This window comes from Phodopus roborovskii, unplaced genomic scaffold (assembly GCF_943737965.1).
Source record: "Phodopus roborovskii unplaced genomic scaffold, PHOROB, whole genome shotgun sequence".
In the NCBI taxonomy this organism is placed as follows: Eukaryota; Metazoa; Chordata; class Mammalia; order Rodentia; family Cricetidae; genus Phodopus; species Phodopus roborovskii.
The window spans coordinates 15,264,548-15,282,904 of NW_026126549.1; positions in this window are offsets into that span (position 1 = coordinate 15,264,548).

An 18,357-nucleotide genomic window follows, 5' to 3' on the forward strand; every position below is an offset into this window, starting at 1 on the left:
TCTGCTTACACATTTAGCTACATGATGAGAAGCTAGACGATGGAGGGATTTTTGGAGACACGGACTCATTTAGCTCAAGCTAGCCTGGAATTTGATCTGCTGCTGATGTTGGCCTTTAATTCCTTTTTGCTTCTACCTCTCAAGGGCTAGAAAGAAATACAGATGTGCTCCACCACACCTGCTTATGGGTTGCTAGAGGTGGAACCAAGGATTTCAAGCAAGTCAGACAAGTGCCCTGCCAATTGAGTTACGTCTTCATCCCACAAATGACTTTTACTTAAAAAAGCCACCTCATTGAACATAGTGATGGCTGCTTACAATTCCAGTACTTGGGGGTTGAAGAAAGATGATCTTGAGTACCAGATCAAACTGGGATATTGCAAAACCTTATTCAAAAACAGAACAAACAAAAACCTCAAAACCAATCCTGTCTAGATCTTGACCAGATATGGAGCTTACATTATAGACTTTCAGATAGGAGTTAAGTCCCTTAGACCTAGTCTTTCTAGTCTTTTGTCTATCACCCCTTTACACATGGCTAATTCTGTGATTACATCATGTGCTTCTGTCAGGTCTGAATTCAGGCCACCATACATGCCTTAAACATCCCTCAACACAGAACAGGGACAGAAGGCAAGAGAGTAGAAGCAAGGGCAAATCCTAAGAGAACAACACTGCATGTATAGAAATGCCACAATGAAACCCATTTATTTGAATAAATGATATGTCTTTTAAAAATAAAATCACAATACAAAACCAAAACCAAACCAAAGCGGGAAAAAAAAAAAAAAACAACCCAGCTTTCTGTCTCCATCATGGTTGGGTATAGTTCGTCCCAGCTTATTTTCCACATTCTTTCTGGCTTTCTCCTTCTGTAACCCTTTTCAAGACTCCCCTCAGAGAGCATAGCCTTCATTTCTCTAGTCAACTCTACATTCTTGAGTCTCACTTCTCTCGAGTCTTTCTGTCTTGTAGCATGGCCTCCCTCAGTCCTGCCTGGTCTATGTGCCATTGTGCTAATTGCTGTTTCTGGCTTTCAGTTTCCTACCTTTGCAAACCACACTGCACGCTCCCATGGAGAGCCACTGGAATGCCCTGAGAGACAGAAATCAGATTTGTCATCAGCTGCCAGGAACATCTCCCAGGTATCTACATTTGCAGTTCAAGGTCACTCTTTGCCAGGGGCAAGATCAGAGGGAAATCATTCTATTTTCTTTTTGTCTTAACGTTCCAGCTCGATTTCTTAGAAATGTTACTAACAATTTCTTATTCATAGTTTGAGCACAATGGTAAAATATACAAAGTCAACATTTTTATCTTGACTTTTGTTAGCAGACCTTTTTAAAAAGGTCTAGTTTGCTTATATTTTTATGCACATTTGTATATTTGCCACCAGAGTGTGGATGTCAATGGAGTTCAAAAGAGGGGATCAGATCTCTGGAGCTACCTGACTTGGATGCAGGAAACTGAACTCAGGACCACTAGAAGAACAGCAAACTCTCTTAACTGCTAAGCCATCATCTCTCCTGCCCCCAACTACCCCAACTACATTTTTTTTTAAACTTCATTATTTAGTTTTTGTGTTCATTTGTTGGTTTTCAGACTGGATCTCATGTAGCCCAGGCTGGATTTGAACTTACTATGTAGTCAACGATGACTTCTGAACCTCCTGGCTCTGTTTCCCATATGCTGAGATTATAGGCACTCACCATTGCATTTATCTTTAAAAAACAAACAGACAAACACATAAACAAAAAGAAATGAAACCAGAGCAAAAGAACTACATTTATTCTTTTTTGGGGTTAGGGAGGAAAGGGTTTATCTCAGCTTCCATGTTCCAGTCACAGGCCTTTATGAAATAAGTCAAGTCAGGAACCTGGGTGTAGGAAGAGAAGCAGAAGCCATGGAGGAGCCCTGCTTACCAGCTTGTCCTTGTTTAGCCTGTATCTTTTTCCCTTCCCATCCTTCAAACTCTCCCATGCTTTCTTCCAAATTCATGGCATCTTTTTCTTAATTATTTCATTTCTGTGCTCACAGGTGGGTATGCGTGTGTGTGTGTGTGTGTGTGTGTGTGTGTGTGTGTGTGTGTATGTGTGTGTATTCCTAAATATAAAACCTACCACCTGCTCAATCTGTATAAAGTTACTTATATGAGTATTGGCTGAGCATTGGCTATTGAATAGCCCATGGGTGTACTATTCCCTGGGGAAGACTTTCTCCTAATCACAGGACTCCTTAGTTACCTGAAGTTCTTTGTCTAGGGCTGCAGCCTCCGAGCTTTCTTTCTATGTTAGCATGTCTATTGGTGTCAGCCTTGTTCAGGTCATGTTTAGGCAGCAATGTTGGTGAGTAAAACTTTATTCTTATGTTACCATGCTTCTAGGGGTGTGCTACTGAAGTGCTTTTGTTCTTGGCTGCAGGTTCTCTCAGATCCTAGGCATGCTTTTAAAAGGCTGAGCTCAAAGAAGAGTTCCCTAAGCAACCGCATTGATTTCTTTAGTTTTCCTTCCATCTTTAATAATTTTTATTGTATCATTAGAATTTAATTTTCTCTTCCTTCTGGGCCTATTTGGATTCTTTACAAAAACAAAACAAAAACTCGCTGGACCTGGCACCAAACACGTTTCCTTTGAACTTTCAAAAAAATTATTTTTTTTTTCATGCTGTGGGATGCATGGACAATTTGAATTTTATTTCTTATTTGAATTTTTATTTTGCTCTTCCCTAGCCCAAGCTTAGCGCTTCTTTGTTCTACAGCTGTTCTCTCCTGAATGTCAGAATCAAGTCCAGAATAAATGTGTCCAAGCTGACAGGTTTCATTTCTTTATTTGTCTTTGTCATCTGATTTCAGAGATCAGGAGGAATCCCAAATCCCATATGCTTAGCAATGGCCACACAGGGCTTTGCTCTGATTGCACAGGCACTAGCCAGAAATGTCATCAGACCAAGTGACCTCAGGAGAGGTACCCACTCTCCTCACACTGAAGGCTACAGGTCACTCTCTTCCCAGTGACTGAAACCAACAGCACCTTCTGTGGTCTCCTTTCCCCAGAGACACACCTCTGATGGAACAGAGGAGACAAAGGACCCAGATAGGAGAACTTTCGAACAAGGAAGAACAAGGGGAGGAGATGGTAGTGTTATACATGGAGACCGTGCTGTGTACCAGGCCTGTGCTAAGCACGCATGCAATCTCACTATTTGTTATTGCTAATGCTGTGGAAATATGGAAGAAAACTGAGTGATACATTAATCGTTTTGTCACAGTGACTTTGCCACTTGAATCTTAGGGTAAAATAAAAACACAAAAAATACAAAATAGTTGAAGAAACAGCTTAGCAGTTAAGAGTTCTTGGTTCTCTTGAGAGGGCCTGGTTATATTCCTAGCACTCATATGATGGCTCACAACTGTTCACAACTCTAGTTCCAATGCCCTATTCTGGCCTCTGTGGTCACTAGGCATATGCATGTGGTGTGCATCCATTTGTCCTGGCAGAACACTTATACACATGAGATAAAAATGAATAAATATAAAAGCCAAAAAAGTGAAATAAAGGCATTTCATCTATGTGCATTACAAAAGTAATGACCTTATGTCATAATCTTGTCAATTTGGCACAAACCTAGACATACTTGGGAAGAGGAAACGTCAACTGAGGAATTATCTCTATCACATTGGCCTGTAAACATGTCTATGAGGCAAGGATTGATTGCTAATTGATAGAACATGTCCTAGCCCATTGGGATCAGTCCTGGGTTGGGTTAAGAGAAGTAGATAAAGGGAATGGAAGTCTGAAAGCAAGACAGACAACAGCATTCCTCCATTGTCTCTGCTTTAATGTCTGCTCCGGGTTCCTGCCTTTGTTACCCTTGATGAAGAAGTGTAAGGTACAAGATGAAATAAACCCTAACCTCCTTGTGTTGCTTTTGGTCAAGACATTTATCACAGCAACAGAAATGTAAACTGGAGCATCTTATAAATGAGGTGTTCAGCTGGGTGGTGGTGGCCCTTGCTTTTAATACCAGCACTGGTGTGTGTGTGTGTGTGTGTGTGTGTGTGTGTGTGTGTGTGTGTGTGCAGAGGAAGGCAGGCAGATTGATCTCTGTGAGTTTGAGGCCAGCCTGGCCTACAGAGTAAGTTCCAGGACAGCCAGGGATACACAGAGAAAACTGTCTTGAAAAACTATATGTATATATGATTTGTACAAATCATAATGTGTGTGTGTGTGTGTGTGTGTGTGTGTGTGTGTGTGTGTGTGTGTATGATGCTCAAATTTCTGTTACAGCAAATTTTGAGAGATCAGCTTCTTAGTTAGGGTATATTATTAATAATTTTGACATTTATCACTGGCCTTTTATACTATTTTCTTTCTTAGAAAATCTATCCTTTAGCCAGGTGTTGGTGGCACACACCTTTAATCCCAGCACTTGGGAGGCAAAGGCAGTTGAATCTCTGTGAGTTCGATACCAGCCTGGTCTACAAAGCTAGTTCCAAGACAGATAGGCTCCAAAGCAATACAGAGAACCCTGTTTCGAAACACCCCATCCCACCCCCCGCAAAAAAAGAAACCAACCAACCAACCAAACAAACAAACAAACAAGCAAAACAAAAACAGAAAATGTACCCTTTATGTGAGTATATTTCTGCTAGGCAGGTCTTTACTTGTTTGCTTGCTTGCTTGTTTTCAGCATTGAATTCTATTGATGAGATTTCTAAGCAAAATTGGAAAAGAAAGATGGGCACCACCATTGTGGTAGTCATGGATGTTGTGGTCTTTAAAGGACCTGGTTTTCTGGGTACATTACTGTCAGCTAAACAAATAAATGTTCTTTGAAAAGTCTGCTTTTAAATGCTAATGGAAATATTGATTTTCACATCTCTTTTTTTTTTCTTTTCAACCAGAAAATTCCTATTTACCTCCCAATCTCTGAGTTCTGCTCTCTTAAGTGTTAGTGTCTTGCAGGTAAGTGCCAAACCAAGGTGACTAAGAGGGTGTCAGGCCAGTTGCAGAAACAGAGGGAAGACTTAACTAATGGCACAGGTCTTCTGAGTCAATGGACCCCATCTCTTCTCATTTCTATCAGTTCACCACAGGGACCTGACAGAGGCAGATGTTAAGTCACATTTAAAAGCTGAAAAACTAAAGATGGGGGAGAGATCCAATTTTGGAGTCAGGTAAAAACACCATAATTCAGAATAAATCTTTATTATTGATTTATAACCACAGACTGTTGTCCAAAGGTTTCCTATTTAAATTAAGACTACTAATGATTTTGCATCCTGAAGTAACCCAAAAGCTGTAGATATTAGAAAAAGGGGACAGAATGTGTTATTCAGCCAGACAGTGTCAATAACTGGATCCTGGGTCTGTTTGCTCAGCAACTGGCCAGCAACTTGAGAATGCCTGCTTTCAGGGGCTGGGAGTTGTGATGGAATAGGCTGTTTGCTCAGGCTCCCATAACATCTGAACACAATGACTTTCTGATAAACAGATAGACTGAGAATAGAAGTTCTGCCTAAGCAGTTTGGAGACTGGAAGAGGCATGCTGGAAAGTCTGGGCCCAGGCAAAGTGATCCTTTCTAGAGAAAACCAGCAGTTTCCAGGAAACCAAGAAAAAGAAAGAACCATCATCACCCGAGGAATACTAAATGAATGTTGGTAGGAAATTGCTATGGAGTGGATTTTACTACTGAGTATTTTAAGTTACCTTATGGGGTTGTGTATGTGTGGATGCAGTTCACAAGTCACTTCTATGATGTCATAGAGTGGAAGCGTTTCTTTATACCATCAAGCAAGTAGTTTGTTTTGTTGACTGCAGACCCCTGCTGGGAGCCTCTAATGCAAAGAAGTCCAGGTATACCTGGAGACAGCCTCAGATCTCTATCCATCAAATTGCCTCTACCTTGAGGGACCATCCATTGTTTTTAATCTGGACTGACCATGCATGAGAGTTCCCAATTCCCTCAAAGAGCAGTTCAGAGAACGGAGCGCAGGGCATTTACTAGTTCACTATACAGAGGACAGGATGAGGAATGAGAGAGGGCCTACATAAAGTCCATCCTCCTTTAGGACTACTCTACCCTACCACAGTTTATCTCAGAGTTCGTCCTTACGGGTTCTCCAGTTCTGTGCTTTAGCTGTGACTGAAGCATGGATGACCAGGCTGAAATGAATGACAGAATGGTTAGGGTCTGGTGTAAACAGACCTAAATGAAAAGCTCAGAAGGGCCTGTCTGTCCAGATTCTTGTAGGACTTCTTTCTGTGTAACATTCCTTCCTTGTGGGCACGGGCCAAGGCCTGCTTCTGAGATAAAGGTCTTATCATTGAGGATTTGTGGCTCTCTCCTAGGCAGCCAGGCAGGATCTCCAAGATAGAAAGGTGAGGGAAAAGTTGAGCTTTGATAACCTACTCTGGAGATGAGAAGATTTAGCCAACATAGCCTGCCTTTCCAAGGGAGAATAAGCCAGGAATTGTGGTAAAAAAACAATAGCAAAATAATACACACAGTAATATCACAGTTCCTATGAGCTTTTAGGGGGAACTTTCCCTACATGTATGACTCATGGAGGGATTTGTTAGGTGAGTTTGTTCAGTTTAAAATGCATCCTACTTAAAGCATGGTTTCACTGCTCTGTGGATTCATGGTCCGGTTCATTCTTGTGAAATGACTGTTAGGCTGGACTGAGTTTCCTTTGTGGTTCCTTCAGACCACAGCCAGCTATGAAAGGCAGAGTCTGGGCTGTTCCCTTCTGCAAACAGTGTCTACCGTTTGAGTGATAGACACTTTCATCTTTCTCCATCGACTCTGTAATATCTTTAACTTGCTGTTCCTTAGAGTTATAAAGCCAAGGAGGAACAAGGTCTCTGATGACTTCAAAGAGGCTTTTGGAAGTGTTCTATCCCCTGCCCCCCACGCCACCACATCTCATCTCACTGAAGCATTAAGTTATGTAGCATAGTTCCCCTCTGGTCTCTGTCCTTGAGACCTCTTTACCAGATGATGACAAGCACAGTGCAGAGGCCTCCAGTTACAAAGGATTTTACTGACTCTTGTCTTCAAATGAAGCTGAGCATTTTCTGTGGAAGCCCTCACCCTTTTAGCAACAAGACACTGGTAGAGGCTTCAGGTGTAGCTCCCTGGCAGAGTGCCTGTTGAGCTGTGTAAGACAGAGTTCAATTCCAAGTACCAAACAATAAGAGGTAACTAAACAAAATACTACCTAAGGAAACCACTCTGCTCACGTACCTGCTTTCATTTTGGTAAGTTCAATGTATCAGAGACCATGGTCAACACAGAAACCAGAAGGAAGAGGCCCAGAATCTCAATCAGGAGTGCGAGCTGGTGTTCAGGTGCAGGCTTTCATTTAGGAGACAGCTTGCTTTCACACAACTAACTCTCAGTGACTCTAAACCCGTGGTTCCCAACTTTGCTAATGCTGTAACACTTTAATACAGTTCTTCATGTTGTGGTGAGCCCCCACCATAAAATTATTTAAGTTGCTACTTCTTAATAGTATGCTATTGCTGCGAATTGCAATGTAAACATCTAATATATATAGGGTATTTGATATGTGATGCCTGTGGATGTCAGTTGACCTCTCCAAGGGGTCATGGCCCACAGGTTGAGAACCACTAATCTGAACTCAGTTGGCCTCTAGAGTGTTCAGTTAGAGATGGAGATTTATAGATTAGTAGTTCTAGGCTTTGTCTGTGCTCCAGACACATTGGGCACATTAAAGGGATGGCTGGGGAGATGCTCAGTGGGCAGGTGTTTGAACCACAGGATCTGCCCTTGATCCCCAGGAACCACATAGTGAGAGGAGAGAGCTGGCCTCCTCCCCAGTTGTCTTCTGACCTCTCCATATGCACCATGGGGTGTCCATGTGTGAGCATGTTCTCTCTCTCTCTCTCTCTCTCTCTCTCTCTCTCACACACACACACACACACACACACACAGAGGTGGGGAGGGAGGGAGGAAAGGAAGAGCTGAGAATAACAAATACACATGATTTTTTAAAAAGCAAACTTGTGAACGATTGCTTCTTCCCATCTCTGTCTTCAATTACCCAGTTTCCAAATTCTGCTCTACAAAATTCCGCTGTACAAAAATTACATAGATACCAACTTTTTCCTCTGTGAATTTTTGGTGTGTTTAAATGAGTACCCGAGGTGATCCTATTGCCCTGGCAGATTATGAAAATGTGATAAAAAGTTCCAGGATGTCCCACTGCAGTGGATACACTTTGTGCCACGTGGGCTGGGACACTGGTTAAGCCCTACTTCAGAGTCAGAAGCCCCTTCCTGTGCTTGCAATGGGGAGGGAGGGGAGGTTTCCCTTTCCAGATGGTCTTTAACTTAACAAAGTCTGACTCACCATGGTCTGGCTCTACAAAGGTGCAAAATCAAGAGACAGTCAATAGACACTCAGCCCCCCTTTTATTTCTTTCAATGCTGGAGACCAAGTCTGATGAGCTCTTGCAAATGCTAGGCTAGCGTTCAACCACTACACTACAGGCCATACCCCATATGTCTAAATTTGAATTTTTATTGTTGCACAGGCTAGGATGTCCTTTGCAATACTCTTGGGATGTGTAAGTATTCCAGTCATTGAGCATTTGTGGTTAGTCTCAGCTCCTGCCCAGCTGTTCAGTCAGTAGGAGGAGGAACTAGCTAAACATCATACTCCACAGTATTCTGTCATCAGCAAATTTCATGGAGCATTCAATACTTGAAAAGAAGGTATGTATTAGATGATTTTGCACAACTGTAGGGTAATCTAAGGTTCTAGTGGTGAGGAGTTAAGTTGGCTGGAGCCATGATAGTAGATGTGTCAATACATTTTCAATGGATGGGATTTTCAGTTTACAATAGGTTTTTGGAGGTCCACACTTACAGTGTGAAGTGTAGCTAGGATAAAATAGTCCACCACCAACAAAATAAAGTTATAACCTTGAACTATCTGGATCTGATTTCATTATTCAGTTGCTCATTATGCACTTCTGCCCTACATTTGAGAAAGCAAGGACACGATGAAATCAGTAAAGCTTTCTGTTCTAATACTCTGGGGTGCAAAAAGATCAATAGCTTATTATGGATCCATTCATACTTCTTCCTAACAGATCCTGATTCCATTCAGATATGAGAAATATGCCACACCCTGAATACTTCAAGGGAACCAGGTTTCTACAAGTGTAGCGACTCTCCTTCCCATCAAACATGGACAAAAATCATGACGGTGATGAGAACCATTATGACCCTCCAGTGACTGAGGTGAAATAAACCTTTGTCCTGAGCAAAAGCTGACCCAGGAGTGAAAGAACTGAGACTTGTGTCCAACAATGGTGTTGCCCTCACTCTGATTGAGCTTCCTGACATATGAGCCGATAAATCTACTGCTTGAGCAATTTTGAACTGACTTCTCTGTTACTTGAAACTGAAGTCCACCTAGCTAATCCATCTTCTTTAAGTCTAAACCTCTCATTCAACATCTTAATCCATCCCTCAATTTTAGGGATCTTTTATTAGTTTCTTGACCATTTACCTTGTCTTTTTTTATTCTATTCTTTTAGCTTTATGGCCCTCAAATGACTTAGTACCTATTCATTTGCCATTTTTTAAAAAAATCATTTCTCTTTTCTACTCTTGGTCTACAGAAAACTGGCATTCAGAAGCACTGAAGTATGTGGATAACTTGTGTACTCCAGCTCCTGTTTATACTCTAGAAGTATGTCGCCAAATAACCAAAAGAGAGGAAGCGTCATATGGTTACTCATTTCCAAAATCCAGTTGTCTATTAAAGATACTGCCAACGTTCCATTTCCAGAGCCTCAAAGAACTTTTTGAATCTTGATGCTAATGGAATGAGAAAAAGTTCAAGCGGCTTAGAGAGCTTGCTTCTCTACCTTGGGAAGTCAACTTTATAGGAGCTTAAAGGAAGGAATCAATTTCTTCTTCTGTCCTAATGTCTCAAAGTTCTTATGTAACCACTTAGTTTTACAAAAAGCAGTAGTGGAGGTTATTGTTATTATTGTTATTTAATCTCCTTATTACAGTTGGTACACTCAAAACTTTTCCTTAAGGCCATTCAAGCCTATACAAGAGCCAAAGCCAACATAGCCATCCTTAACCATTTATCTGCTCTCCTGGTAACTTGCTAAGACTTTTGCAGTCCTGTTAGGTGGTGACCTTGGTGAGAAACTGGTGGCCTTCACAGGTTCTGGCTTTGTGGGTTTATGGCTTCAGTCTCTCCACAGTTCACCTTGGAAGGGCAATGATAAAGTCCAGCTGCCTCCCATCCCCAGACCTGTAGCAAACACAAAATCCCAGAACCAATGGTTGCTTCCTCCCACTATCTCCCTGGTTTGATCGCCCTGAAATATTTGGGTCGTCTTTGTGGACCCCATGTGTGGAATTATAGCCTCAGTGATAGCTGCCAACATTGTGATCTTTGAAATGTATTAGATTGTTCACAGTCACCTGTAGCCTTGTTTCATTGCTGAATATTTCCCTCCCCCCCCCCAGTTTTTTATTTCCATGCCCAAATAATTCATCTCTACTTTTACTGGAAAGTGACACCATGCCAAGGAAAAGGCATCAGAAATACTCTCTCACTTCAAGCTTGGGGTACAAGGAACTACCGTGCTTTGGATTCACATTGCCAACAGCTACATTTCTGAAAATTATGTTGGCAGGAAACTCCAGCTACGTAAATTCCAGATGATCCAGTCCTAAAATACAGCCCAATTCTTTAGAGTCGGCATGTGCAACAGGTCATTCATGTTATGAAGTCACTATGCTTGGGGGGGGGGTAGAGTTAACTTGGTAGAATGCTTGTGTAGCATGCATGAGAGACACCCTTGCTACTCTGACCAGTAATACATAAATTGGGAGTGGTGCCACCTCCCAGCATTCTGAGGGGAAAGGCAAAAGGGCAAACATTCATGGTCATCCTTGACTGCATAGTTTGAGGCTAGGCTGGACTACATGCGACCCTATCTCAAGGAAAATAGCGATCTCCATTATCATGGCTCTCCCATAAACTGAGGGAAAGGACGAGAAGAAGTAGATAAACTTATTTGATGTTGCTTACGTGCTGGAATTTTTATCCTTATGAATTTACGTGTTCATCACAAAAGCTCCCCAGTGAAGGGCACTGGAAACCATTTCCCTCGCTCTTCATGGTGACAAGTGACATAGCGATGAGAGGTTGATGGTGCTTTCTCTCAAGAGTAACTAAGTAGAGACTTGAGCATGGTCTTGTACTAACTAGTTCCTTCACATGCATTCCATCCACTATGAGTCTGTCATAGTTCTGAGGGAGGCCAAAAATCCAAACTCAAAATATCCAGAGGGCCAGGGTTCATGCAAGAATGCAGGAGAGAAATTAGCTTTCGTATTCTGGCTAGTGGATGTGCCTGGTGTTTCTGCCTTGGCTTGTAACAGCTTAACTCAAAACCCAATCTTTCTCTTCACAAGCTTTCCATGTGGTTCATTAGATCCACTTCCCTTTCTCCAAGGACATTCACTAGATCAATATCAAGTTTAATCTAGTAGGATCTCACAGTCAGGTTTTTTGTTTGTTTGTTTGTTTGTTTTCCAGACAGGGTTTCTCTGTGGCTTTGGAGCTTGTCCTGGATCTCGCCCTTGTGGATCAGGCTGATTTCAAACTCATGGTGCTGGGATTAAAAGCATGCGTCACCACAGCCCAGCTACCTGATTCCATTACAGATGGTTGTAAGCCACCACGTAGTTGCTGGGAATTGAACTCAGGACAGTCAAGTGCTTCTAACCACTGAGCCATCTCTCCAGCCCTCACAGTCAGGTCTTCCTCTAAATGAGATAACATTCTGAGGTTCAGGACAGACACTGATTTCTTTCTAGACAGTGGTACTACTCAAGCCTCTACAGAAGTCAGGAATATTCTGTGAATCTTGTGAATATGTAGGTTACAGGTCTAATTGGGAGTCATGGTTAATTGATACCAATGCCTCTTTATCACAGAAAAAGGAAATAGCAGAAACAGCCCTTGAGGATTCAAAATATCGAGTTTTGCACAGGGTTCTAGGACTTAAAATAGCTATGGGAAGGAGGGTGAGAGAAAAGGGTAATTAATGATGCTCCAGGTAGAGCAAGTTTAGCAAGTTTGTCAGTGCAGAAGAAAGAATATGAACACATGCATTTTCAATGGGAATGACAGAACAGGATAAATGTGTTGTCTGTAACTGGGGGGAAAAGGTTGATTTAGGAATGAGGCACTAGCAGGGATACGGATGAGGGAGTGTCACATGGGGCAATGAGGTGGGAGGCTTTCAAGAGTTCAGAGACAGGACAAGAAATCAGAGGGGAAGATTTGAAGTGAAGTAGTTCACTTGGGTGCTCAGAGGCATGTAAGATGGGGGAATACTGTTTGGGCTGTTTGCCTTTCCTTGAGATACTCCTGCAAATCAGGGTTACATATTACTTGTCAACTTGTAAATGTTAGACACATGTTATATAGAAGTCAGTGAAAATTTCTAGCTATTCTGTTGTTTTTGTTTTAAGTATTGCCCAGATCAGGGAAGAAAGCAATGATTCAAATATTAGAAGAAGTGATCCAGGGAAGGTCAGAGGTGGGAGGAGGGGCGGGACATCTACCCTCCAGCTAATGGTGAAATCAGATTCACAATGGTGAAATAAATTGAAATCTAAAAGTCGACCTTGGCTTCTCTGAGAGATGTTTTCTTTGGCCTCCTCACATGCTCCTCGTTCTTGGTAAACTGAAGCCTTTTGTGACAGAATGCCAGGACCCTCCAGTTGGGGCATCCATTGTTGAAATGGATGACATTTTTCAGTCTAAAATAATGAGCACATGGAAATGCTGCTTGCTGATGTCTGTTGTTCTTTTAGTTTAAATTTTAGGATAAGGTTGAGGGAGGGGAGGTGTCCCACATTGGGAACCATGGCAGGTTCCATAGCATGTGACTGAGGCAGAGGGACAAGCAGTCAGCCAGACAGAGCTTGAGTGAGAAGTTTATTAGAAAGGGGAGTGAGAGGGAACGGAAGAGGAAAGATGTAAAGAGACCTAGAGACACTAGGATCAGAAGAGGGGAATGGGGAAGGGGGAGGTGGAGAGGAAGAAGGAGAGGGAGAGGGAGAGGGAGAGGGAGAGGGAGAGGGAGAGGGAGAGGGAGAGAGAGAGAGAGAGAGAGAGAGAGAGAGAGAGAGAGAGAGAGAAGCGTTTGCTTAAAAAGGGGAATCTTGCACATGGGTACTGAATACTTTTTGCAGCCCCATAACCATGACGTGCCATGATGTGGCCATGCCTGCCCATCTTTAGGTCGCTCAGAGGCTCATCTCCCAGAAGTCTGGAGTAGAAGCATAATTATGGAGGATGGACAAGGAAGGGAGCGATAGGGTGTTGTTGACCTAAGGATGCAATGTTTCAGTTAGGTCAGTGAAGTCAGTTTGGGGGTCTTCCCTGAGACATGGCTAGAGTCCATAGCCATACACTGTGCATTTCCAAAGAAGACTAGATTTCAAATGTCTAAAGAAAAGAAAGGATAAGTCGTGGAGCTTATGGGTATGTTAATTGACTTGATTTAACCAAGCCATCTTTCATTCACATATCAACTTCTACATTATTCCCCATAGAACATATAATTGTGAACTGTCAATCCAAAGTAATACTATTAATGTATTTTAAAGTCTCCACTGTACGTATTCAGGCATTACGCTGGCCTGCCCCTGTCACCTGGAAGAATGCATTCAGGCAATACCCTGGTCAGACCAGGGTTCCATGACATTTGTCTGCACGAGGTGCGAAGGACCCCTTTAAAAACATACTCCACCCACATATACTCTTTTTTCCACAGCAGTCCCCTCTTTCCCACTGTGCCCTTGGGGCAGAGAGGACTGTTCCTGTCTCCTTCTTCTCTTCTATCCACTCTCCGTCTCTGTGTCTCTTTACCTCTTTTCTCTTTCCTTCTACCCCCCCCCCCTGTTTCTCTTTCTAATAAAACTTTTCAGTAAGTTCCGTGTGCCTGTCATGTTTGTCCTACACCTCGGTCAATCTCGACTACCAGGGAATCCGCCAAGTTTCCCCTTGCATTGTCATAACACTACTTATCTTTAAAGACCTTTCTAAAATAGCACACAAGGAAACACACACCGACACTCTCTCCTCCCTCCTTCCCTCCCCCCTCACACACACACACACACACACACACACATTTTCACAGACTTGGGAGCTGAAACGGAAAATGTATTTGTTTACTCTTCTTTACCGTTGCTTGCCGATAGAGAGAATAGAGTATCAAAAGTTTGATTTCATGATGAGAAATCTCCCCTGTCCACTGCTTTCACATTTATAATCCAGCTGTGATTCCCCCTATCAAGTTAGTGGGGGAATTTTCAGAGTCTTGAGAAGTCCTCAGTGTCTAGAGATTGGCACTGAGTCATGTCCCTTACAGTAGATTTAACAAATGAAAAATGAGGAAGGTTTTTTTTTCTCCCCATCTTACACATTTTTAAACATAATCTTGGCAGAATGTTTAAGAGAAAGATAAACAAAATGTCAGGGACATTTACAAAGGAATAGTACAACAGAGAAGCCAAGGTGTCAGGGCGGAAATGGATAGCCATTGACTGAGGGATGATGGCCTTGACCTGAGTGATGATGCAGTGGTACCGAGTGTCCTTCATGGATCTCACATCTGATAGCCTGAAGTGGGAAGGCAGCAGCCTTTCCCCTTCTCTTCTCAGATCCAGGAGGCAAGTCACGAAGCTGTTTTCCTTAGTTCATGGCTTTTTCCTCATGGAGAAGCTATAAGAGTAAGCGGAAGAGGTAATGCCTAGCTTCCCAAATCGCCTTCTTCCTTGGGAAGCTTCATGAAAACCTAATAAGAGTCTGTGTGAAGCTCCAGATCTGCATGTTCTAAGCATCCGCAGATGTTTTCTCTTGGCACGGATAATAAGGATCTAAGATTAAATGTTAATGTTTAATAATTGATACTGTTCAGGATCTCGGTCCCTTCTGTTGAAAGGGACTGTGGTATAACCACTGATGTGCTGGCATTCTGCAACACCCAGTGTGCACATTCCCAGGCTCTGGTAATGTCACATCCGGGAGAAATGTACTTTTAGCTTTTCAGGATGTCATAATTATATTTTTCAAAAACTGGACCAGATGTTAGAATCCGCTCATATAAATTTACTGTCATGTTGACACTTAAAGAGTTATTGCTATATTTCAGAGATTAATAATGTGCTCTCTTTAATATTCTTTGGAATATTATCGCTTTTTTCATTATGTGGAGTTGGGGGTTGAAGCCGGGGCTTTGCACATAGTAGGAGAGCTCTCTACCTCTGTTCTGTGGGCCTCTCGATCCTCCCAAGATAATTGTGTGAAATTCTCATCTATAAAATGTTAACGTTTGAGGAATTTGAGAAAGGGATATCCAAATAGTCTGCGTGTGAGTGTGACTTTTTTTGCTTCTCTGTGAATCTGAAGTTAGGCCATGAAAAACACCCTTAAAAAATTATTCTACATATACAAATTTGTTCTAAACATTCTTCTAAAATATGCCAAGGATTGAGCGTGTGGACTGGCTCCAGGTTAAATTCCTGGCATTGTAAAAAATGTGATAATAGAATTCGAGAACCTACGGAAGCATTGACTAAAGGAAATCTGAATTTCCACATGCAGAAGGAGAAAACAGGTAGATTTAAAGGTCTCCCCACCACCACCACCACAAGAGTTCTGTGTATTGTGTAGCTAACAAGGTCACAGGCTGTTCAGCTGCCAGAGCAAACCTGATTAAGACGGTGATAATCTTTTGAAAGACTGTAATTCATCTCCATTTGAGGGACATTATCGTTGCGTCTCAGCCATCTTAGGGAGTGAGGTTAGCAAATATTCAGTGATGAATTTTTGAAGGCTGGAGTCAAATCTTGTTCTCTTAAGTCCCTTCAAATTGCTGTCAAAAAGCAATGGGATAAAAAACAGTCAAATTTGTACACAGACTCACAAAGTGGCTGCTACTTGAGAAAGTGCTGTATGATTTACACAGTCACTACATTTACTTAAGTCATTTCCAGTTTGCTTTATATTGAAGACAAGCTGTTCCCATTGCTCACATGGGAGAATTACCACAAAAGCTTTTTTTTACTTGAAATAAGAAACCATGAGACAGAAGACCCAAGGAGAGGGGGATGGACTTATACAGTGTTCAGATACACTGGTGAAGGGTCATCCACCTGATCATCTCACCAAATTCATTTGAGGCAAATGTGGATGTTGAAAGCTACAAATGACTTTGAAACGTATTTCTAAGAAAAGGGGGATAGAAAGAATTGAAGCTATTGAACATCTTTGGGGTCTAGAGGACCTGCTTGTAAACAGGTTACTCACACTGAGTTCTCCAGCAACCCTCATGGAGTATGTTTGCTCTATATGCATGTATTATATATGACAGATATGTGATGTATATGCATGTGTACTCATCTCATAGATGAGTATATAATCATGGAAAATGAAGTGTGCAGCACCAAGTCACAGAGTTCACTGGGAACTGAACTGAGGAAATATTCTCTGAATGGATGTGTCTTCCACTACTATTACTGGTGAAAATCTTCACTGAATGCTTCTGTGGGACCCTGCCTGACCTTTCATTCCAGTGACTGATTTGTTCTCTCACGTTGGGATCAATTTATCTAATGTGGGCGATTGCTATAATGTAAACATCCAATGGGTTGGAGAAAGCTCAGTAACTATCATTTTCCAGCATTGTAAAGTGGGAATGGGGTCAAGGTCTAGAGCTACTAGCATACTACTTCATGAAATTTAACTTCTTGCAACAGTAATTTTGAGGCATATTGAAGAAAGAGTGCGATTAACATAATGTAAGAGAAATACAACTTAGTTTTTAATAAAGAAAATATAACATGCATACCCCCTTTATACTCCTTTGCCTTTCTTCTTCTTTTCTTTTTCTTATTTTTTCTTCTTTTCTTTTTCTTATTTTTTTTCTTAAATAAAGTTATATATGAAGCCTACTACTTAATTGTGATAAGGTCTCATAAATGAGAACCTGGAATGCTCTGGCTTGTTTGATGGGTATGATAAGGTTTTTGTAGACAAAGTATGGCTAAGTTAGGCATATAAACATTAACAAATATTTAGAGTCTACACTGAACAAATTTAAAGCTTTTATTTGCAGAATAGTGAATGGTTACATGATTAAAATGGCCATTCATAATGCAAGACAGTATGATCAGTAATACAAGGCAAGCTTAAAGTTCTGTGATGGTGACAATCATTTGTCAGAATCCAATAGATGTTACACTTTAGAAGGGTGATACAAATCATAGTTCAGTACACCAGACCTTCAGAGAAGATTGCAATCTTGTCAATACATTCCTGTGATTCTATTACCTTATTGGAAGTCATGACCAGAAACAAACATTTAAGACCCTTTTAGAATGTAACGTCCCAGCTGTTAGGAATATGTCGTGAAGGCGAAATAAGATGTGAGGTAGGACTGCAGCAGGTGAGAGACAGAGACCTGTTGACATGTGGAACGTTTATTATGAGGGAGGTAAGAAAATAAGGGGAGGAAAGAGAGAAGAGGTAAAGAGAGACAGAGACACAGAGACAGAGGGGGACAGAGAGAGCTGCTTCCTCAGAGATGAGAGGGAAATGGGTGGAGTTTCCTCTTAAAGGACCAGGTTATGCCTGCCATGTGCAGAGGGGTGATGCTCTGTGCCAGGATCCCAAGGAGAGGAGCCAGGTTTGCCCAGATTACACCACCAGCCAGGTCTAATTATGTTGCCAGTCTGCAGTGAGGACAAGGACATCATCTTGTTTACTTAAGTGCTTGCTTTGTTTTGTGGACTTGACATAAGCCAGAGTCATCAGAGAAGAGGTAAGTTCAAAGGAAACAATGTCACTGTCAGTCTGGCTTGCAGGGAAGCCTGTGGAGCATTTCCTTGATTGACGGTTACTTACTAGCTAATTGGGTGTTGCCTTCCTGGGAAGATGGATTTGAGGTGAATAAGGAAGCAAACTGAGAAAGCCAGGGAGAGAAAGCCAATAAGCAGCATTCTTTGGTAGCCTCAGCTTCAGTTCTTGTCTCAAAGTTCTTGCCTTGAGCTCTTGCCTTGACTTCTTCAATGATGGACTGTGATTGGGACAGTCCTCCCCAAGTTGCTTTGGTCTTGGTATTTTATAACAGCAATAAGACATGACTGCTCCTAGGTATGGTGGAAGATAACATTTATTGTAGATAAAAGGGAGTGTGTAGGTAGAGGCAGAGACATCTGGGAGAGGCCTGAGTGGACATGACCAGACTGAGCTGGGCTGTCTAGGAGATAGGGAGG